Source organism: Solea senegalensis, linkage group LG5, assembly GCF_019176455.1.
Source record: "Solea senegalensis isolate Sse05_10M linkage group LG5, IFAPA_SoseM_1, whole genome shotgun sequence".
Lineage (NCBI taxonomy): Eukaryota > Metazoa > Chordata > Actinopteri > Pleuronectiformes > Soleidae > Solea > Solea senegalensis.
Window position 1 is genome coordinate 3,721,814 of NC_058025.1, and position 23,803 is coordinate 3,745,616.

The window sequence follows — 23,803 nt, forward strand, 5'->3', positions numbered from 1 at the left end:
AGTGCCCTAATAGAGCCACACACACACACACACTGGTTTCTGTGACTTCAGAGGACATTGCATTGACTTACATTAATTTCCTGGAGACTTACTCGTAATTACTACTGACTTAATCCTAAAACTAACTCTAACCCAGTGGTTCTCTATTATTTTTCTGTTAAGTTAAAGTTAGTTTTTATTAATCCCCTTAGGGAAAGTATTCCTCTGCATTTTGACCCATCCTAGAATCAGGAGCAGTGGGCTGCCACACTGAGTAGCGCCCGGGGAGCATTGGGGGTTGGGTACCTTGCTCAGGGGTACCCCAGCCCTTTTTGGCCGGGTGGGGATTTGAAGTTCCCTTTCCACTTGGCCACGGGCTGCCATTATGCCTCCCCCGAATTGAAATACTGATTTTTATTTATTTATCTGTATAAACCACTATTTGCGAAGTTCAGGACTTGATTTTTGTCCACATAAGGAAAACAAGTCCCCATATTGTGACTGTATAAAGAGATGTAGGTCCCCACAACATAAGGAATACCAGCTACACACACACAGAAATCTGTGCGGCTCTTCTTCTTAGGACACAACATTCATTTGGACATCCTAAACTAAGCCTTAACCTAAATATTATAGCCCTAAACTTAACCAGTACTTTATAAACTCTGTTCTGCCTCATTAGGAACCAGATTTGTGTGTCTTCGAGGACAAAAATCTGGTTAAAATCTGGTCACACTGGTCCTGACAAGGTCAAATAATGAAAGTCTCTATAAGTTATGTAACCAGGAACCTTTGTCTATTATGGTTGCGTGTGTCATGTTGTGTTTCTGCTTCCATCTGCGTCTTATTGTTAATATTTATTTAATGGTTCCGTCAAGCAACACTTGCAGACCTGACCGAGGGAGCGCTTGTGTGTGACAGCAGCAGTGTGCGGGGGCAGGCGGGGTGGGGACGAGAAGCATTCACCGCGACGCTTCTTTTGTCAAACTTTACAATCGCGGTGTTGCTGTCGCGTCCGTCTGCCTCGACTTCACAGAAATGTCTCCACAATGATCTGAACCCACGAGATCTGAACTTAGAAACGCAGAAAGTGAAACTAATAGCAACTCGTTTGAACGTGGCACGCGTTTGTTGACGTTTTAAAAGTCGCACACTACAGCTTTAAATGTCGCACCTCTTAAGGGTTTATCTGTGGTGTGTTCTGTGGTCAACTTTGCAGACCACAAGGCACGAGGTCTACCCCCCACACACACACACACAACTCTGGAGAACAGGAAGTCAGTGCCCTCCCTTTGACTCAAAGCGGTAAAAGAAAATAATAGATCACTATCTCGCTGTTACTCAACCCAGTGCACTGAAGAAGAACAATCAGGCAAATGCCTTCCATGCGATCCGTGTCAGATATCCAGCGCTGTGCCGCGGCGCCTCGCCGGCCTGTCACCGAGCAGTTCCTTCTTTGGTCCGACAGTCCGTTCCACATCGGCAGCTGCGATGGCTCTCGTGCTCAATCCCCACCTTTACTTGTCTGAGGACACGCGTGAGGCAAACGCTCACCCGAAGCCAAGGTCAGAAGACGACGACGGCGGCGCCGATGCAGTGTCTGCCGAGCAGCTGCAGGCTCCTGCTCTCCTCTTCAGAACGGTCTGGTGTCATTCCTAATCCAAACCTCAGCGAGAAATCCAACAACCCAATTTCCCCCCCAAAAAATGCCAAATGTATTGTTTTCCGGCGCGCGCTGAAGCACGAGCAGATAAATGTGTCATGACAAGCACTCAGCAGAGAACAACATCCATCTCCCTTCATTTAGTTTACATCTACAGCACAGAAAGTTGCATTTGTCCTCATTTATTAATAAAAGTCGCTTCTATAACAAATGGGCTCCAGGGGAGAACGTCATAGTTTAATCAAATTGTGATGCAGCATGATGTCCTCTTCCCTTTTGTCCCATTTAGGTTTTTAATAGATTTTTTTTGTCTCTCCGTCCTGAGGCACTTGGTCAGTCATCTGACAGGAAGTTGTGTCGTGGTCGTGAGTGCATTCACAACAAGGGGGGGAAAAAAAGAACACTGGTGCACTTTTTATCACTTGATGACCATGATGGCATCTTGTGTGAGCCGAGGTCACGGCGGCGGTGGAGCTGACAGCTTGACAGCTGCTCATTTGTCTGTGCGTGAGAAGTTGCTGTCGGTGGATCTGGACCAGATCCTCGTCTAGTCAAGCACAGCTGCTGGCACGAGCTGAGCTGTTGATAGTGGAATCAGCTGTGACAGCTCTCTCTCTCTCACTCCCTCAGTATCGAGTGATTGAAGCGAAATGTCCGAAGTTCAAAAAGACACACAGGAAATGTGTTTTTCCAGCAGGTGCAGAGAGAAAGGTCTATGAATGAAGTCCACCGTCTATAGTGAGTGAGATTCTCTCTGATTGCTTGCGGCTGTGTGTGTGACTGTGTTTTTGGTTTGTAGAGACGATGGTCTATAGGTCTCACTTCCCTTTACTCTGCTCCAATTTGGCTCCAATTTTCCCTCCATTGTCCGCCGTGCCATTAAACTCTGTGGGAGGGGTCAGGAGGGTATGACAGAGAGGAAGTAAGGTCTACCCACTGTCCACTCCAGTGGCCTGGTATCTTGCACAAATATCTTTCATATTTTTATTTCCCTGTCATTTTGGATTTCAAATTTGTATTGATACGTTCTGCCTTTCACCTCCTGCCCTAGTCCTATGCTTCCAATTTCACTTACTGCACCACAGCAAGCTGAATTTACCAGAGGGAACTTTCCAAAGTGATTAATAAAGATTCTGTGTAATCTAATATGTAATCTAGAGAGGTGGCAATAGGGTTGTTCCTGAATTAACCAATTGAAATCACAATGTCTGAATATAAGATGGTATTTGTGGGGAAAACAAACAGCGTACAATTCTGCAGTAGTACACAATCTTCCTGTTCAGATGAGAAAATATCTTTTGTTTTCAAGATTGTCATTTCTCAACTTTATAAATTGCGTCCCCCATTCAGAGGAAACTGGACATACGAGTGGACAGTGCAACAACTGACTGCGAGTGTCAGGGTTTAAAGGGTTTAAATTAAGTTTCTATGTAATCTAATCTCTAATCTAGAGAGGTGGTAATAGGGTTGTTGCTGAATTAACCACAGAAATCATTAAAATCGCAATATGACTGAATATAAGATAACATTTGTGGGAAGAATTCACAAAAAATCTTATTATTCAGATGAGAAATATCTTTTATTTTCAAGATATTGAGTATTGCACGCACTGTTTCTCATCAGTATGTCGCTGCGTTAAAAGGCAGTTTTTGTGATGAGATTTTAGTACGTTATTCACCCAAATTCTTCATTTTCCTCATCACATAATGTCATATAGTTACTGTACATATGTCTGCATTTCTTGTCAAGACACAACATATGTCGATGAAGCAGTTTTTCAAATTTTACGTAGTGATTCAATTTCACCAAACATGGTTTGAGACATTGCTTGACTTTCCGCCGTGCGTCCCCGTAGCTCCTCCCTGCCTCGGGTGCATCGCTCTGCATCTCCGTATTTACAGTGTGCAGACCGGTCCAGGACGAAGTCGGCCTGTGAATGATCAGAGCGGCCATAAAGCTGCAGGAAGCCTGTTTATTACACAGTCACCCCTCACACACACACACACACACACGGTGCCCTGGGAATGTTTGCCCTCCTCTCCATGGAAACGGGAATAAGACAATATGTTTTAATCGGCTTGCGTCTCAAAAGAACCTCTGGTATTTCTCTCCTAAAACCAACAGTATGCAGCGCAGGCTTGATCTGTGGCAGCCATCTGGTCTTTACAAACTTGCAATTCAATTCATAACGCAATTCATCTGCTCTTTGCCAATACTCCCATGCCTGGAGGAGAAGTCGCTCTCCCACTCACGGCCGGTTGCATATTCAGCAGTAACCGACTGATAACAGACCATATGTTGAACATGAAATAGGGGATGAATTTTCTGCCTTGAGCGGTTCCTCAACATGTTAGGATGTGTTGAAGTGGCCGCCGGCTGCTTCACCACAAAGACGATGTTCAGTGTGTTTGTGCGGTCAAACACGTTTAAATCCAGGTACACTTGTGCCTCAAAACTGAGAAGCAGGAACACGCTCGTGGCTCTGCTTCCATGTGAAAACCCCAGGAAATGTAAACCGCGTTTCCATCAAGTAGAACGGTTCAGTTTTGTACAGTACAGTATGTATTTTTTTCTATTAGGAATAATACCAAAATAACCAGCCCCTACTTTTCCATTTTTTGGCACCATTCCTTTGGGGTTACCAAAGTAAAAGGGTACGGTACGGTCAGGGTGGAGCAGTCAGCTGACTGGGCACCAGAAAAGCATCACTCCCTTGCGACTGGTGTTTCTTCAACACTCTATTATCAACTATTCTCATACAAACTTTGACGCCTTTTTGAGACAAACCGAGCTACTTGATGTCGCACATCGGGCACAACCCACACCCCGGTCTACCAAATAAAGGTAGGAGTCAAAACATGGCCTAAATGGATGTAGCCTCAGATTAATTGGCCCCCACAAGGACCTTTATTTCCACAGCACAGTCCTCAAGTCCAAACAGACACATAACACACGCTAACAAGTTGACAACAGCATCACAGCTGACAACAGGAGCGGCAGGTAAACACGACACAGTTACACAACCAGAACAAGTGACCTCGGCGAGGCCTTTCATTCAGGGATAAGACTGAGCCAGCGGTGTGAGCGTAAACACACATCACAGAAGGGTTCACGCTGTTCCAGTTTGAAAAGGAATTGTGTGAAATGTTTTATCTGCTGGGCTAATTTGAGTCTGACGCTTGTAATCTGACAGCACAATCTGTAACATGTCCATGATGGTGCAGGTTTAAGGGCTGTGATCGAAACCAAAGATTACATCAGTGTTTTTCACATAATGCCTTCACAACAGTTTGGGTTGTTGGGATCAGATGTTTGCAAATGTCTTATTTTGGATTTGTTTGGAGCCCTTTTTTTTTTTTTAGCTTTTGTTTCGCAGGAAACCCACTATTAGCCAGAGAGGCTAATCAGGACTGGAAGGAGGGGGAGGAGGAGTGGGCTGTGAGTGCAAAACAAACCTTCAGACCTGCTAGAGTCCTCATTTAGGGATCAAACAATACGTAAATAGAAAATGAAATGCATGGCATCATTTTATTTGTAAAATATATATAAGGGACGTGAAGAAAATCACGAGATGACAGTGGATCAGAAAATATTTTCCCACATGTGCTTCCTGTGGGAGGGGTTAAAGCCCAAACCTAGTTTCTTTGCCAACAGATCTACAGTTGTCCTTATTACAGACGCAGATCCAGAATCTTTATCTGTAACAACTGTGAAAAGCGCAGCACCAGTGTCCATCCTTGCACAGTCTCAGAGTTTGCAGTGTAGGCTTAGGTCAGAGGTCACTCTCACGGCCATGTTGAGGACTTTACGGCCACTTAATTCCATAATTCAGCATCTTTGTAGATGTTGCCTGTTTCCTCCAGAGAGAGGAGGAAGTGCATACCAAAGTTGAACACTGTATTTATGGAGCTTTGGCAGCAAAAGCTTCTGCAAAAACAACATTTAAATCCATGAAAATCTAGCAATATAACTCAGAACCCGATCTAATGAACATATATGATGCTTAAAATGTCCCTGGTTATTTTCACGAATGTGGAAACAGTCGAAGCATACTTTGTTTCCAGATGGATTGCCAGCCAGTGAAGGGAAGGTAAGATAAAACTGAGACCTCTCACTGTACTTTTAGTGTCTGCACTCAATCTGAATACATGAAAAACTATTTCAGCACCTGTGCAGATTCTCTCTCGGTTTTCATGAGAGATTAATTAGAAAAAGAAGTCATAATCGTATTTGTCGAGCCGAGACGAGCGTGACGGAAACGCAGCAGACACACGGCGAGTTCTAAACTGGACACAAGATATTAAAATTGGTAAGCGTTGGAGTCTGTACCTGATATGAAGTCATCACCAGACGAGCGGAATCCGGTGCCTGTGGATTCTCATCTCTTCATCCTCTCTGCTCAATTTGAACGTGTTTTATGGCAGTGATTTGCCCCTGCTGTCTCTGTCTCTCCAAATCAAATCTAATTTCATTTGTATAGCGCCAAATCACAAAGTACATTATCTCAGGGCGTCTTTCTTACACAGGAGGGCAGAAACTCCTACAATAGTATGGAGAGAGAGGAGAAGAGAAACCCAACATGATTCTCACAATGAGCAAAAACTTGAGAAATGCAGGATCTGCCTAGATAGGTTGGGGTGAAAGAACAGGTGGGGGACACAAAAAGGGGGAGAGATTTTGAGACTTTGATGATTTGGGAAAATGTCCTCCCATTTGCTTTTTCTGAATACAGGCGATATTTCCTGTATACATGTGTCGCCTGGTGAGTAGGTTTAAGGATGTGAACAGCGTGGATTGTGTGACTTGAGCTATCGCAGCTCTGTTCCCTCCACTCGAGGGAACTTCATTAAGCTGTGAACGACACTACAAACAGAGTTCACCACATGTTTGGAGTGGCTGTGATAGAGGCCTCATGTGTTGAGGTGAGAGAGGAAGGCGGCTTTAGGCGACTGTGCTGTTCCGCTTTTTTGCAACTGTCATGTCGTGGGTAAATCGCAGGCCGTTAAGTCCCTGAGTGGAACCACATGCTGGCCTTTTCTGGGGTTGTACGGAAGGAAAACACCACTGGCCTCTGTCCCTCCACACATTCTCAAGGGAGATCTTCCAGACTATTTTGGGGCCATGTTAAATATTTCATGATGGAAACCCCACTTGAATTCATTTACTTTACTACAGATGCTTCTAATCTTGAGCTCATGCTCCTTGTAATGATAAACGGAACTTCATTTCAGTAATACCATAATCACAATGAGAGTTCACAGTCCACAGCTCGGCCCTTTTCTCTGTAGTGATTCTATTTACAGTAGAGGGGTGGTTTTTTTTAAACTTTAAAAAAAAAATTGTGTTTGATACCATCAGCCACACTGCTCTACATAACTTGATAGTAGTTTTCTGCAGTGTGCGACTGGAATAACTACAAACTTCACTCTATATGCTGTAGTGCACAGGTTTCCAAAGTACGGCCCAAAGTCATCCATCCATCTTCTACCACGTTAAGCCCTACTCAGCTCATGCGCAATTCAGAGTGTCCAGTTTGCCTAATCCCTAAAGCTGCATGTTTTTGGACTGTGAGAGGAAACTGGAGAACACCTATGTCACAGATGGGGAGAACATGCAGAACCTCCATGCAGAAAGACCCATTGCAAATTCCAAAATTATAATGGAATATGGTCCACACATGAAGCTCGGCTTTTAGACTAGGACCTAGTGTTGTCCTCCATGTGAGGCTTGAAATCCCATTCCTTTCCAAAAGGAAATTCCTATTCCCATTCCTACCTCTCTTTGTACAGGGATGTGAAGATATTTCACTATCCTGTTTCTAACTAAATAAATTAAAATCCTAATATGGAAAGATGTGATGCAGGCTGTTCTTTATTTAACCACGTTCAATAATCAAGCATATTTAACCTACATTTGTTACTTTTCCAGCAACAGTACAGTACAGTTTATACGTTGTCTTCTTCTCCTTCCTACTCAAAGACCGGGGAGGAAAATTTGGTCCATGCACAGAACGCCAAGTCTGACTCCAGTCCGACTACTGCAGGAGTAATCAGACTATGAATCACATTATCCAGGTATGTTAGTCCGACTAAGACTAGCTTGATTTTAGTCGGACTAACGTGTTTACGCAACAGTAAGATAACTAAATGGTTGTATTAGTCTGACTAGAATTCTATGTGGCGCTGTGATTCTGCCACAAATATAAAGCTAAAAGAGAGAAGTGGATGTGGAGCATGTGCGTTCCATTTACATCGGAATTTGGACCTGGGAGTGACGTCAGTCCCCAAGTTCACCACATTCCACTATGGCTAGCCATAGTTAGCAAATAACAACACGTTAAGGAATACCTCATAACCTCAGATTTCCAACAAAAAAAAATGGAATGCAGTATGGAGCTTATGTGTGAGTACAAACTCCAAACACAAGACGAAGAAATAGGACAAGGACAAATATGGTAATAGTTTTGCGTATTGGTTGAAAGAGTGGAATTCTGTGATTTTCCCACTCTTTTTCCTTAATAGCTCCCAAAAGGCCGGACCCATGTAGATAAAAAGTCAATAAAACTCAATATTTATTCAGTGATTTGTTTGCTCTCAAATACATAATATACAATTAATTTTTTATCACTTACATATGTTTTAGTTGGTCTATTTATTTATTTATTTATTTATTTATTTATTTAATTCGGTAAAAATCTGAATTTACTAATTACTTTCAAGTTTGCGGTTTATTGTCTTAACTTTATTACCGTAGTTGCACACACATTTTTACCACCATGTGTGGTTTATTTGATAGATGATGGCGTTGGGCTCGGAGGGGCGGTGTGCATAATTAAAACTGAATTAATTTGAAATGATAAATAACAAAGGCAGTGAGTACATTTACTGGTACTGTCCTGATACATGATTACCCAGAGAATGTTCTATTTTTACATCTTTACAAGACTTGTGCTCGCTCGTTATGATGCATATGGAAGTTTTTCTCTGTAATCCTACTTTTGAGAGGAGGTGGGCATCTGCCCCCCTCTCCTCCTCCCACTACTACTCGCCCTCTTAAACTCTGTCTCATCATCTCGGCCTGGAACTGCTTTGTCTCCACCAAAGTGGCACAGAGGGTCGAGGGAGGTCATGTTATTGTCTGGCTTTCATATTTGGTGCCATCTTGGCTATAGTTCTAGTTTTTTTTTCTCCTTTAAAACAAAACATCCTCGTCTGACACGACAACACTGCAGGTCTTGGTCGTGTTTTTCTTCGGGACCCAGGTCACTTGATACTTGGCATTGTTCAAGCTGTTTGGCTCTGAGTTCTAGATTGGAGTGGCTGCTGTTGGTGGTAACAATGGACCTTACAGTAACTAATAATACAAACTGGTTCACTTTATTGTATTAACGGTGGAAAACTGAGCTGCTAAATTGGACGAGTGACATGTAGCACGCAGCTAACAACAACTCTGCCACATACTTGAGCTCTAGTCTGTAACCTTTTAAAGCTTTTGTCAGTATAGCAGTGTTTTGTTTTGATGTCTGTGGTGGCACGGAGTCCTGCACGGGTCAGTTTTTTAAAACCCACATCTGTCCATACCTGTGATTAACCCAACCCTTCTGTTACCATCTTTGGCATACGTGCTTCTCATTACCGGAACTCCTTTTTTATTACCCGTTTTTTCACACAGTGTGCAGGTAGTATTGTTTGACTGATTTCCACAGAAAGGACACAACATACAAATAATGTTATGCCATTTTTGTTCACGCAGACCAAACAGAGGTGGAATAATAAGAGCAGCAACAACAAACAGTCACAGTAGTAATACGTTAATAGCTGTAGTGTAGCTGTAGGGACAGTCTTCGTAATAACATAAAATTACCACATTATAAAGCATATTTGTGTTTTTTTATGATCCTAATGAAACTGAAACTGAGGCATGGTCATTTTCTAGATACCAAAGTGCACGAGAACTATATTATTGCCCAAATCTGATGGTGATACAGAGATCGTACACAGTGTGTGGATGACATCTGTGCAGATTTCCCTTGGGTTTATCTGACCTCCATGTTTGAGCATGAACAGGAGTGTTGCCTGTATATTTTGGGGAAATACCCACAAACGTCACTGCCTCTAACGACAAATCACTCATTCTGCGAGCAACAGGTATCTCGTTTGGCGAGTTTAAAAACCCTGATGTGACAAGTTGTGGTTAAACATCCACGCTGGCGTTTCCATTTTGCGCAACACTGAGACGCCGTGCTGCTGATGACCTTCACGTCAGACTCCAACTGTAAGTGGTCACCACGGGGGTCATAAATCCTCGACGCTGGTGACAGGAACAATTACGACATGCTGTTAAAATCCATACAGCCACGAGGTCTGCCATTATCGCTGCGAGGGGAGCAGTAAATTAGAGTCAGTGGTTGACTCGGCCCTCCGCGTCTTCATAAAATAAGTGGTTTGTGTTCGATCAGGCTCTGAATCAGTGTCACGGTGAAGACGGCAGAAGCTCTGCGCGCTGGCGCCAGAGACGGAGACACACAGGGACACGGGGCTCTGGTCCATCTCTCATCTGGTCAACGGCTCCAGCTCGTGTCAGCTGCACGCTGGGACCTCTGCCGCCGCTGCCGCTCAGCTGGCGCTAATGACGCCAATCGCTCATTAGCACCTGTGATCTCACTGGAGCGAGAGCCAGTAGAGGGTGAAATCCTCTGTCGGTGAAATATGCCCCAGATGAAGACGGGCCTCGGTGAAACAGTGTCAACAGTCCTGTCGCTTCAAAAGAAGAGAAGACGGAGAGAGAAAACAGGATGATAAATTGAGCGTATCAGGTTAAATAAGGGCACTGAAGCAAATGCAAACCAAACAGAGGCTGTCTGAAAAAGGAAATAAAAGTGTGTCATTTATTGCAGAACAGAAAGTACAAAATTCACATGTCTGTACTTTACTTTATTTGTATTTCTAGCTACTTTTACTCCAATAAAAAGAAATTCTTTAAAAAAAGAAGAAGGTGTAATTTGTATCCTTAGATTTAGGGGGTCCTACAAAAAGCCTGGCCCTTTTGTAGAGGATATAATCCAAATATATCTCAGAAATCCTGGTTTTAGGTGGCAGGTGTGTCACAGCGCAGACATCAAGTGATTAATTTTTTTTCTTTTTGGATGTTTTATTTTTAGTGGTTGTTATCTCACTGGAGCTGCTTTCACCTGAGCGTCGTGCTAGGGAGGGGAGGAGAACACAATCTCAGATTACAAGACAGATTTCATCTGTAGGAAAAAAAAGAATCATCTGCTGTATTAAATCCTAACCTATGCTCTAGTATTAGTTGATTATGTAACTTTTTCATGTGACTGACCGTCGGAGGCCTGGTTAGTGGTAGTGACACCCACTACAGTAGACCACACTACTGTGTATTCTGTGTATGAATGAATGAATATCTTTATTTCGGTTACTTATATATAAAGTAAACATAAAGCGAATTTAGGCTGAGGAGTGTTTGAATAGTTGTAACCAGCAGAGCTGTCTAACATCTGGATATACAGCCTCTGGTTTTATTGATTCGTGGTGAAATAAACAAAAACAAACGACAAACGACACACTTTCAGACATGACCTGCACTGATGTGATGGAGACAGTTTTTTACAGACTGTCAATGAGCACTTTGAGTACCAGCCCCAGATTCACTGCACAATCTCCACTGTATAATAATTCAAATCACATCAGATATTTATTTATTTAAACATAAGTAGTCTTTATTCGGACTCACAGAAACTGCCGTAATGAACCATATTGCAGACTCTAATCCTCGCGTACATTTTGGGTGAACAGTGGCTTCAGCCAGTGTTTCAAAGGCAGGTTGTTGTATTTTTGCACCACCCACATTAAGTGGCCTCATTATAGACTCAGTCAATCACTGTATTTAAACTTGGAAAGTTTGAAACCCAGGACATTCTCCTGTCTGATTAGACACAAACACTCTCACAGTTCCACTCGCACACGTCTTTGTCCCGTCAAAAATCTGTGGGGACACAACACTGACCCTTATTTATCGAGTTATCGCTAACCTGAACGTGAACTCTGTCCATTCAACCATAATTCTTTAGAAATACCACAACCAAATCCCCTCTGGAGCGCATTCCTACGAAAAACACAAACACACCTAAGTGCTTGCATATATTTACACAAAAAAACTATACATAGTGATCATATACATAGGGAAATTCAGGAAGGAAAAAGCAGCAGATATTCTCAGATGTGTGTGTGAATGGAGGAGGGTGGGAACTATTCCAACATTCTTTATATTATGTGCTCTCATGGAAATTGTCATTATACAGTTTCTTGGTAAAATACTATAAATATGTCCATTGAAAAAAACAGTGTGAAACATTTAGGAGGGTTTCTTGGCATTTTTCTTTGTGTGCGATCACTTTTGGTTTTCACAGACTTAATATGAACTTTAATTTAATTCCAAATCACAACATACATTATCTCAAGGTACTTTACATAGTAAGGCAAATACCTTTACAATATTATAGGGAGAAGAGAAACACAACACATCACACAATGAGCAAACACTAGAGGCAACAGTGGAGAGGAAAAAAAAACCCATCCCTTTTAACAGGAATAAAATCTCTGACAGAACCACACTCAAAGATGTGCGGCCATCTGCCTAGACAGGTTGTGGTGAAAGGAAAAATGGGCGACAGAGGAGAGGTGGGGGACAACCTGACAGTTGTGTCATGTCATAGCTTTAGACAAGACATTATAGTTTAAGGCATTTTAAACCAATGCACTTAAAATAAACTCCATAAATAAATAGGAATAGTATCAGTAAGTAACCTCAAATTAGTGCAGAAAACAGACTCAAGTCCAAGAGAAAACCCAGCAATCAATCTGTGTTGGTTCCCAGAACTTTCTGGGAATGTTCCTTGAAGGTTACCCCCCTAGGTTCTCCTGTGGTTGATATGGAAGGTTTTCCTAACGTTCTCCTAAAGTCAGTTTTTGGTTGCACATTCGGTTCCCAGAGCGTTACTTTGTCACAACCATCATACAACCTTTAGAGAACTCTCTAAAGGTTTCCGGAACGTTCTTGTGACCACAGTCTTATTAAGAAGGCTCACATGTTCAACTGCTAAATTTCTAATCAGCCATCTTTTATTACATTACATGTCTTTTAGCAGACGCTTTAATCCAGAGCTACTTACAAGGGAATTGACTACAACCTGCCGGGGGTGGAGTTGACCTTGTGACCGTGATGTCTCTACACACGAGGTACCAGTCTTAACCACTGAGCTACCCCCACCAAATAGCGCCAGCTCATTACGTTTAGCCTGATTACCAGTCTTTTACCAAACAAGGCAAGTTGTTTACCCCCAAACCCAGTTTCATGTTATTGGTTTCACCTACGTCAAGGTGTGAATGAGGGCCGTAAAGGTCACCGCAGAGACACAGTTGAGTTGATCCCTCTGGGAAAATGGCCGATAGTTAGTGTCTCTGTTGAGTGATGGTCTCTCCAGGGGTTAACACAGATAGCGTCTTTCACTCCTCTCTCAGACCATCCATCTTTCCTGGTCATTGTCATTATTAAAAGAGAGTCCTTTGTCTCAGTGGACAGCAAGAGCTGCATGGCTCCTCCCGTGTTGTGCAATGGGTTTGTGTCGGTCGTTCAACTTTCTCCAACTTAACCAGGACAGTCCTCAATCCTGGTCCTTGTTGAGCCGCTGCCGTGCATATTTTAGATGTTGCGCTACTTTAACGCACCTGAATTCAAACGATCCGCTAGTCATCACGCTCTGTAAAAACCTGACAATGACATATTTATTTCAAGGATCGAGAAACACTGGCATATATCTACCTTAAGATGTTGCCTGTGGTGTTTGTTGAGTTTCTACAGCAGTTATAAAGAATGATAATGTTGATTGATCACTGGCAGACCAGGTTGTTTTCCATGTCAAAGGTCAGGGTTCGATCCCCAGTGCCGCTTCTCTGTCACTCCAGATTGCAGTGGATGCTTATGTGTTTGATAGAGTTAGTACTGCATGAAATCATTTTTTTAGTCCCACCAAAGGAAGAGGATAAGAAAGCACGACTGTTGTGGTATTATTTGCTTCTTGCTGAATGTTGTGGTTATAACATGGAAGTTCCCATGATTGATTAACATCCTCCTTTATAAGTCTCTTTCCATTGCACTCGCCCCCTTTTTATTTCATCATTATGCCAATTTTCTGTGCTTTCATTTTTGTCTTTCTTTTCTTTTCAAAAATGTGACTAAAAACAGACTGTTGGAAAAACAGAAAATATCCTTCAAAATATAACAAAACATGACATGACGGCCACACGCAGACCAGAGAAGAGAGAGAACACAGACAATATGGGAAACTAGAGTCTAAGGAGGTTTTAATATAACCTGCTCATCGACAGTCAAAAGCTGACAAGTGACAGACATTGTGTATTTTCTCTCTCCTGGAAAAACACAAGTGAAATTTTACTCAAGGGTAGAAGACGAGCCAGAGCCACGTCAAATAAATCCATGACAATGCAGTGCAGAAGAAAGAAAGACGGTTAAATTAAATGTATTTGTTGCAAAAGTGTTGGGTTATGGATGGTCGACGAGGGAAGTAAGAGCAAGAGACAGAGGACAGGGGGGTGGGGGAAAGCTTTTGGCTCGTGAGGTGGAGGTTTGAGGGAAGCTGGATGCTGGTGGTGGGGAACCAGTGGCAGTGAGATGGGAGGAGAGTGAAGCAGGCAAACAGGTGTGCAGGAGATGGTCCTGTGGTCCAGGGAAGCAAAAATGTTCCAGTGCTAAAGCAAGAGTGTTTGGTGCAAAAACTGGGCTGGAGCATAAGAATGTGACTCTGTACTCTGTGTGTGAGCAGATAGATGAGCAGGTGTTCAGGCAGCGTGAGAGATTGCAAAGACACAGACGGGGGGAAAAGGACAGTATATCGACTTCACAGGGGCCAGAGATTTGCATCAACACCGTTCTTTGACAGAACTCACACTCAAGCCTATTGTTTTTGCATATTAAAGGTGAGGACTTTGGTCATTTTCATTAGAAAACTGGGAGAAAATAGTGGCTGTAGATTAATGTCAACAATTATGGCATTTTTGGTGGAAAATATTAGATTCATCGCAAATAATTACTGCATATCATGGGGATTATTAATCATTTTCCACTCCCCTCTCATTTCTCTTCTGTAGAAACACATCAGCCTCTTTAAAAATGACTTTACTCCGTGTTTCTTTAAACATGGTTGAGCGTACCTAATAAAGTGGACAAAAAGATTACAGTGGCCCCCGGATAAGAATCGCTCCTCGCATGTGTCTCCTCCCTGCTCGGATGCCATCCTGCGTCGAAGAATGTTGCCTGAAGTTGGTCACAAAACTTCACCTTTGTGAACTGGTTCAACCAGGACACGGTCATGCTCTGATTAGCCTCCCTTTGTTGTGTGGCTCCAACTGACAAGTCACCACTGGCGTCTGTGGCTAAAACATTTACTTTATTTACTGTTTTTTTTTGTCCCCAGTTTGACACCTTACACTTTTGCCCTTTTTGTTATTTCTTTTTCTTTGCTGAGGGGAAGAAAAACCCTTAAATCCCAAACTTAAATCAGTATAAAAGCTTCGATCGTCAGCGTTTCTATAACAACAATACGTGACTGTCATCATTATTATATCGTCTACATGTGCATTTACCCAAGGCTCAACATATAACACATCTCTTACTATGCCATGAGGGGAATTTTGAATCCAGTTTTTTTAAAACCTAGACATGCACTTTAGACAGAGTGACTACAATTTGTATTATTTTACTTCATTGTCTGTTAATCCTGTTGATGATGATTGTTTTTAATTGTTAAGGCTGTGCTGGATGTAATGCAGATGTCGTGAGCTGCAAATGAATTTCCCTTTGCGATAAAATGTCAGAAAACGTTGCTGATTGTGATTCTCAAACCTCAAAATGATGTTCTCAGTTGACTCATTTTCTCAATTATACAGCTTTAATGAATTCTTTGTTATATGGAGCAAATGAACCAGAGGATATTGACATTTAAGAAGCTGAAAAATCTAAAAATCTTGTTATTAAAAGAAAAAAAAACAACCTGACATTTAATCACTTATCAAAATAGTTGGCAGTTAATTGAATTCTTTATCATCGCAGCAGAAAGAACAGTCAGTTAAGTGGACTTACACCACTCTCCTTATCCCAATATACAAGCGCTAGTGTCTGGCTCAGCGCTGCTTGTTAGTGTCAGGCGTTTCCTCAGATGATCTATTATGTCGCCGAGTGAAAACAATTTTCAGCTGGCGGCTTCTTCGCACCACGTCAAGCACCAATTAACGTCAAAGTAGATCATTCTTTAGATGACCAAGCATGAACGCTGCCTCGTCGTCGGTCCAAAAATGCACCGGCGTCTGGATTCCGCTGTGTTTTTTCATGCATTTGCAATTGGGGATGGTAACTGTGGAACACATGCGGAGCACCAGTTTGGGTCCAACTGAACGTGTTCATGCAGAAGTAAAATAACTTATCTCTGTGTGAGAAATCAATATTGGGAGAATTTGAGGCTTTTTTAGCACTCTGCCTATTCTAGGTTTGTGTGCCCTGGTTAATAAATGCATGAGTGACCTCATATTATAAATATTTTATCCCTTTTTGGAGCTAACGCAAAGGGAATTAAATTTTTTTGGATTCAACTGAAAATTTCCTGGCTCTCTCTGTCTGATTTTCCACCAAAATGCTTTCTATCATGGCCAGAAAATCCTCGACGCTCACCTCATTTTTCTACGCTCTGGTTCGGTTGTTGTTGCTGCAACTCGGAACAAGTGAAAATAAAAAATGTGTCATGTCTCTCCTCGTTGAAATGAAGGAGGAGTAGAAGCATGTATTCGCGAGTGCTTTCGTGTCACTGCACCTTTAAGGGTTTGCTCGCTGGCTCGGCCCCTGGCGCCATGTAAAGCATATTGTAATAAGGCCCTAACATGCTGATTGAAGATAAAGCTGAGAAGAGGAAATGTAGTGGAAGGAGGGGGCGGGGTTGTGTAATCTACTAATGAATGACCCCTCATTGAGAAGAACTACACACGACAGTATCGTGACTTCAATTTGTGACATTTGATTCACTTCATTGATTCAATTAGTGTATAAAACCCTCATCTGTGTTATTACTCTGGTAGACTTTGACTTTGTAGGACATCCTCGGAGGGGGTTAGAGATAAATGGGCATAAGAGGTCAGTCGGGAAAAAGCGGCATCTGCCTCCCTTTGTGTTGCGGAGAAAAATTCCTGTGCCGCACTCGAGTCACCTCCTCTATGCCGGTCAGACTCAGATTGGAGAGGCACACCTGCAGCGTAGCGTAGCCTGTTTACCTGTAAGATTCAAAGAATCCCGACCGGCCTGTTCACGCTTGAATTTCTCTGGGGAGACAGAGTGGCAGAGTGCGCGAGATGTGAATTTCGGAATGCGTGAGCGGGAAACCAGGATTGAGACATCTGAGGGATAAATGGCATGAAAACACGAGAGTGCGCCGCGTGATAGCATCTCTTCAGCTGACTTCCTTTCGCTTTGGAACATTGCTCGCATTGCTAATGGTATATGTTGGCAGTCGGCGAGCTTAGACCTGTTCCTGCGACTTTTAAAATAGAACGGAGCCGGAGCCGGGGCCTGTGTTTTGCTCTTCCTCTGCGGCAGGGCCAGTCAAGTAAAAGCCTAAAAAAATGCAAACAGGACATCTCATTGCTCAGGGGAAACCAGTCCTCATTATGTGGGAAAAAACACAACACGGAGAAACATGTCTTGTTATCCCAAAGTCATTAGCGAGAATGCCTTGTCACTGAGACAGAATAATTGGTGGTAAATGCTGCGGTTCTTTTTGAGAGAGAAAGAGAGTAAAAACACTAACTTTGGAATTCTAAAACTCACGGGCCGGCTCTTGCATGATTCAACACTTTCAGTATTGTGCTTATTTTATATTCTAATCATTCTCTGACATCACTTGCTATGATGACGCGTACTTGGACCTGGAGTTCTCCGTGTTTTGCTCTTGTTTACACCATGTTTTCATGGTGTAAACCACCTTCAAATCACCTTCTTAAGCGAAAATGTTTCCCTTCTATTCCACGTGGAAATCCACTGTTCTTCTCGGTCCTGCATAGATTTACATGTGTTAATGCAGGACATGATGTCACCTCATATCCACTTTCAGGCTTAACAAGCAGTCAAGGGGAAATTGATGCAAGATTACACCACGCTGATTACAGTTTGCACCAGAAGGACGGCATTCTAATGGAATTATGTCTCACGGAGGCTTTGATTGATTCTGTAATTACTCATTTAACAGCAACATGCAGATAATGCGATCCAGCGGGCCGCACTCTGTACCTCAGCAGCCCCCGGTGTGTTTCTAAGTGGCTGTTCAGGAGATAATAACGTACGATGCCCGCTGAAGCGGAGATAGAAAAGCGATCAGCCGCGACCTGCACAGAGCAACAGGCCCTGGGTCTTGAGGTGGACGACCAGTGGGAGTATTTTTGATGAATGAGTCTCCAGAAAGCTTTCAGACTTGACCGTTTAACGCGTGAATGTGCTGCTCAATCTCAGTAATGACAATGAGTGACATGTAGATTGTCAAGTAGGTTAAAACAACTCACTGAATGGAGAAGATCCATTTTCTTGTATTTGTCTCCTGGTTTGTTTGAGAGGTTTATATGAATATGGAAACCAAAGAAAGCTTCAAAAATGTGTATATCACTTACAAAAAAACTAATGATTGTCTTATTTTGACAAAAAATATATATAAACATGGAAGTTTGAATGTAATTGCACTAAGTCAAAATTCTCAAAGTTGGAGTAAAACACCCAGATAATGAGATTTGGAGATCATCATTATGTATCATGGTTATTATGGTTATTATTATCTTTGGATCAGCCTCCCTGAGAATGTTAATATTACAAAAAAGAAAAACTTAAGAACCTCTTTTGTGACACAGTTTTTTTTTTTATTGTCGTTTAACCTTCTTTTTATTTGATCATGCCCTCATTTATCTTACATTGGCTCATTGTACCTCCTTTATTTATTTACTTACTTACTTATTTTGAGCACTGATCTACTTCATCTATTTCAGTACACTTTGTCTGTTTCTATTTATGGTAATTATGTTTACTATTTCTCTTTTACCTCCTGTTTATATCAGCCATTAGTATTTCAGTCCCCAGTGTTTTCCTTCTCGGCTGTTTGTGAGTTCCATGACAGCGTTTCCTCACTTCATCAGTTCCTTTCCTCTCTTCCTTAGTTCTTAACTTCCCCCTTGCTGTTTTTAATATATAACCTTAGCCATATGTTATCCTGTGAATCACTTGGACTTACATCGCCTTGTATGAAGAGTGCTATATAAGTAAAGTCTGATTGATTGATTAATTGATGGAATAACGACTGTATGTTTACCTTTGGTCAGACCACAGTCAGATTCAAGCTGGTCTGGAGGATCTGTACGTCCGCCCCACAGCTCCCACCTCTAGACTTAAATCCTGAAATGTTATATAAAAAGTAGGCGATAAGGAGAAAGATCTGACCGCTTATAGAATTTAATATTTTAAACTTCATAGATGGTACGAAGTCTCAGCAAAACATGCTAACAACCAGTCGCTACTTAGCTGACAAGCTAAAAGTGGAAGACACAGGGGAAACAGACACAATTCCGTCAATAAACTGATTCCCTGCTGGTTTTTCTTTGGCTTCAAAACACAAAAATACATCATCTTTGTCCATTTGGGCTTCTGTAGAATTGAAAACAACATGACTGAGTAGTGCGTCAACTGTAAAATGGAAACGTGCCAACAGTAGCAGAAGATGGCGGCATCTGAAACTCAAGGCTTTGCCATTTTAAGGGCGGCTACGAAAAAAACAATTTGTATTTTAAAGTGATTATACACTTGTGCAAATATAGTACCGAGTATTATGTTCAATTTCTTGCCAATAAACCCTCCTAAATGTTACACACGGGACCATTTCTGTTCCTCAACAGAGGCTATCGCTAACCTGTGAGACCATCCAGCAGATACTTGGCAACGTTAACATTCCTCTTAAATTGGATTTCCAGCCATCTGATGAATTCACTGTCCTTTTTCAGTGCTCGCTCTTCCTGAGGCTCCGTTCTTGGGGGAAATACCTGGCTCTTTAGCAGCTAAATGTTTTTGCTGTGCGCACCAGAGTCACTGACTTCCACTGCTGTTTGATGCATATCAATTTCAGAGCATTTTAACTGAGAACAGCTGCAAAACAAAACAATGCTGAGCCACGGGAAATGAAGCAAAATATCAATATTTTGTCAATATAAAAAATGATAATAGCAGCTTCAATGACAGACTATTGATCTTTGTATGGAGATATACATTTTTTTGTTATTCTAGTATCTAGTTTTGCACAAACAAATTAAAAAACAAAAGTTGATTCAAGATTCTCAGTACTGACAGTCCCTTCAGTGTGTAAGTGGCAGCGTGAACTAAAGGGATTTCATTATTCTGTTATAGAAAACTACATAGGTATTTTTAATGATAAAAAAAATGTGTAATGACTCAAAAAAAGGTTTGAATGAGCATTTCTAGCGAAAAAAGCACGAGAGCTAGTGAAAGTAATGCAGGGTTCACAGCGTGTTGAGCCGACGAGATGCATTCAAAGACCCTCGTAACTTTCTCTAAATGATTGCAGCTGCTGTCACCTTGACGCACCACAAATTACGACGTTATTGGAGCATTTTTTCTAAATCCAGTCATTGCTAAGACACAAAAAGTCAAAAGTAAATAAAACAAATTTCACTATAACAGTGTGTGAGGAGCGCTTGTTGATATAGACTGCTATTCACGTTTCTCAGAACTTGACCTCATACTTTACTCCCTCATGAATGTGTTTGCTTGTCCGTCACAACGTCGACTGTAGAAATCACGACTTTGTTGTTGCAGCCTGATGCCGGTAGATTAGACGTGGACTAAGTAGAAGAATTGTCCCCTCATAAACGCACGTTAATGGCACTAAATTGCCCAATGGGCCTTAAACGATCATGGGGAAGTCATTTTCCAAGATGTGGAAGTAACTGCCTTCTCCTGTGTAACACTGTAGGAGTTTCAGTCGGCTCAGTCGACATTATCATGTTTGAATGATCTGCCGTCCCCCGGGATGCAGACATTAGTTTTGTCTTTTCCATGTTTATTCCAGGTTTCCTGCGCCCACAAAACTTTTTCCTCGCTCAAGATTCAATGAAAATGTAGCTGAAGAAATGCATTCAAACGGCAGCCTTGACCTGAGGTGACCTCAGAAGTGTGAGGTAAAACTCCCAAGGCCTTTTGGACTCGCTTCAAGTTTGGAGTGTACGAGTTAAATAAATCCACATGCGCGTGGGTGTTGTACAAATCCATGGATGTTTGTGTGTGTTTTTTTTGTGATGATGTTTTTTTTTTTGCTATGCGTGCCAAGTGTGACATGCCTGTCGGGGGATGAAAGCAGCTTAAGTGAGAACAAATATTTGTCCATAGACCTTTTTTATTTCTTTTTTCCAAGCTGTGTTGAAATGACGGGCCAGTTTTCCGAGCGAGCGAGCGATGTGGTCACAGAGCGGCCGCGCTAACCATGACACTCGGCACGTTTCACGCGATGTGAGAGAAACTGTGTCACTGCGACCGGAACCAGACTTTTACATTTACATGGAAACAACACAGTCTGACTGAAACTTCACCAAATCCAATTTTCTCCAAAAGTGGCACGAACACACCGAAATAATTTAGCTGGGAGTTGCATGTAAATGTCCAGCTGGAGCCAACATGGCCGAGACAACAGACAACAGATACTGCCCCGGGCTTTGACCCGGAAATAATAGATTAGGCTGGTTCACAGAACAAGACAACAGTGAGAAACACATGGTGAAATGGAAAGGAGACCGTAATTACTGTCAGATTCAAGAATAAAAAAAGGTCTTAAAGGGTAACTAAGCCCTTTATTCTGACTCCACCCTGTGCTTGATTTTGGTCTGGTAGTGAAAATCTGCGAAGCGACAGGTGTTATAAAGGGGGAGGAGCCTGGGACAACAAGCCTTGGAAGAGTGGACTAAGAGAAAGTCGATGGGAAAATTGTAAATAACATGTATAATTTACCACCTGAGAAAATACATAGCTCTCAAAATAACACCATTATCACCAACGTTAAATTACACTGGTGTAAATAGACGTATAGCAATAGCAGATTTAATCCCAATAAGATAATTCGCTTCATTTTCTACACACTCTGGTCAAAATCCCTCAGCTCCACTCCGATCACTCACCCTGGTATATACAGTAGAACAGTATTTCTGATTTTCCTCCAAATACAACCAGAGGAAACTCGCGTACCACCGGTGGTCCACGTACTGCAGTTTCTGAAGATTTGCACCTGGATCATTGAATACCATCACACATATAGTTCCTGCTCAGTTTCAGCGAGTGTTGTCACTGAAGAGCCAACAATGTCCAACTGTAGATTTTTTAAATTAAAAAGACTTAACAATCCTACTTAAAGATCCACATTCTACTTAAAGTTCCAAAATCTACTTATAATTCCAAAAATCTACTTAAAGTTCCATAATCTACTCAAAGTTCCAAAATCTACTTATAATTCCAACAATCTACTTAAAGTTCCATAATCTACTCAAAGTTACAAAATTTACTTTAAGTTTCATAATCTATTTAAAGTTCCAAAATCTACTTATAATTCCAAAAATCTACTTAAAGTTCCATAATCTACTCAAATTTCCAAAATCTACTTAAAGTTCCAAAATCTACTTAAAGTTCCATAATCTACTCAAAGTTCCAAAATCTACTTAAAGTTCAAAAATCTACTTAAAGTTCCACAATCTTCTCATTTTCCTGATGAGTTAATGTCTCAGTTGCCAGTTTCAGCTCTTCTACAAAAGAGTATGGTGTCAATTTTCTAAAGGATGTTCCTGTTTCAAAACAGATAGTAGTAGTAGACACCAGTGTGATTGACAGCTAGTATCATTAAATAGGGGCCCGGTTGAGTTTACCAAGTACAAAATACAAGACGTACAGAGTACAAGAAGAGTTTGTTTTGCATCCATCCATTTTTATGTACAGTCTGTGATAGCGCCAAGCTAAAATGGGCGCATATATCACCAGCTAGGTAAACGGTGTCGGACACATTTCAGACAATTAATCAATTCCCTGTTAGTGCTCGTATACACGAGGACAGGGACAGTAATCTAATTACGCCGTTGCATGGGAATGTGGTGTTTGTGTGGTCCTTAAAATCCTGCTTCTACAAACCAAGTGTCTGCGAAGCCTTCAAGCCTGCAGTTTAAATCAAATTAAATAATCGTATCGTCGTATCTATTGTTACGACCCACTTAGCCTTAATAGTGGATGATGAATCTGTGCCCAAATGTTTTCTTGTGAGAGTGTGGCGCAGTTAACGCCACAAATAAAAGCCACATTAAATATGCCTCGGTGACTCCTCATGCACTTCTGCAGCCTGCAGTCGTCCTCTTACATGGGGAGAGAGAGACGGAAGTGAATGCAGGCATGTACAGCTCATGGGAGACATTGGGAGAGCAGGAATGTGTCTTTCGTGAGAGTGGGTGAATTGAAATGGACTGAATTCAATTAGCGTCTGTCTATTTCAGTCTCTCTCTCTCTCTCTCTCTCTCTGTGGAGTTTAAAGCTGTGAAGTCAGAATTATTGCTGGTGTAAGAATAAAGAATGTGTGTTATTTTAAATGTACATTAACAGTAAGAAGCACACTGTGTCCTCTAATTGGATTCCTGGTTTATCTGAGAGTGAAATCATGCTTCCTTCTGCAGTTTCCTGGGTTGCTGCCTGTTTGCTTGTCTCGTGCACTCCCCTATCCTCCTCCTCCTCCTCCTCCTCCTCCTCTGTGATGGATCTGTGATGCCACGAGGGCCGGTCCAGGCTTAGGCCAAAGGCGGTTTTGATGATGTGGAGGTAAGATGGATGTTAAAGGGCATGAAATGGTTTGGTATTATGTCGTAAAATGACAAACTGAAAAATCATTTTAAAAGACTAACACAGCAGACCCCATAACTTACAAAACGTCTACGCACATGATGAATTTTATTACTTTCAAAGTTATCTCTACTTTTTATTTACAAGAAAAAGTGGAATTTCTGTCAAAAACGA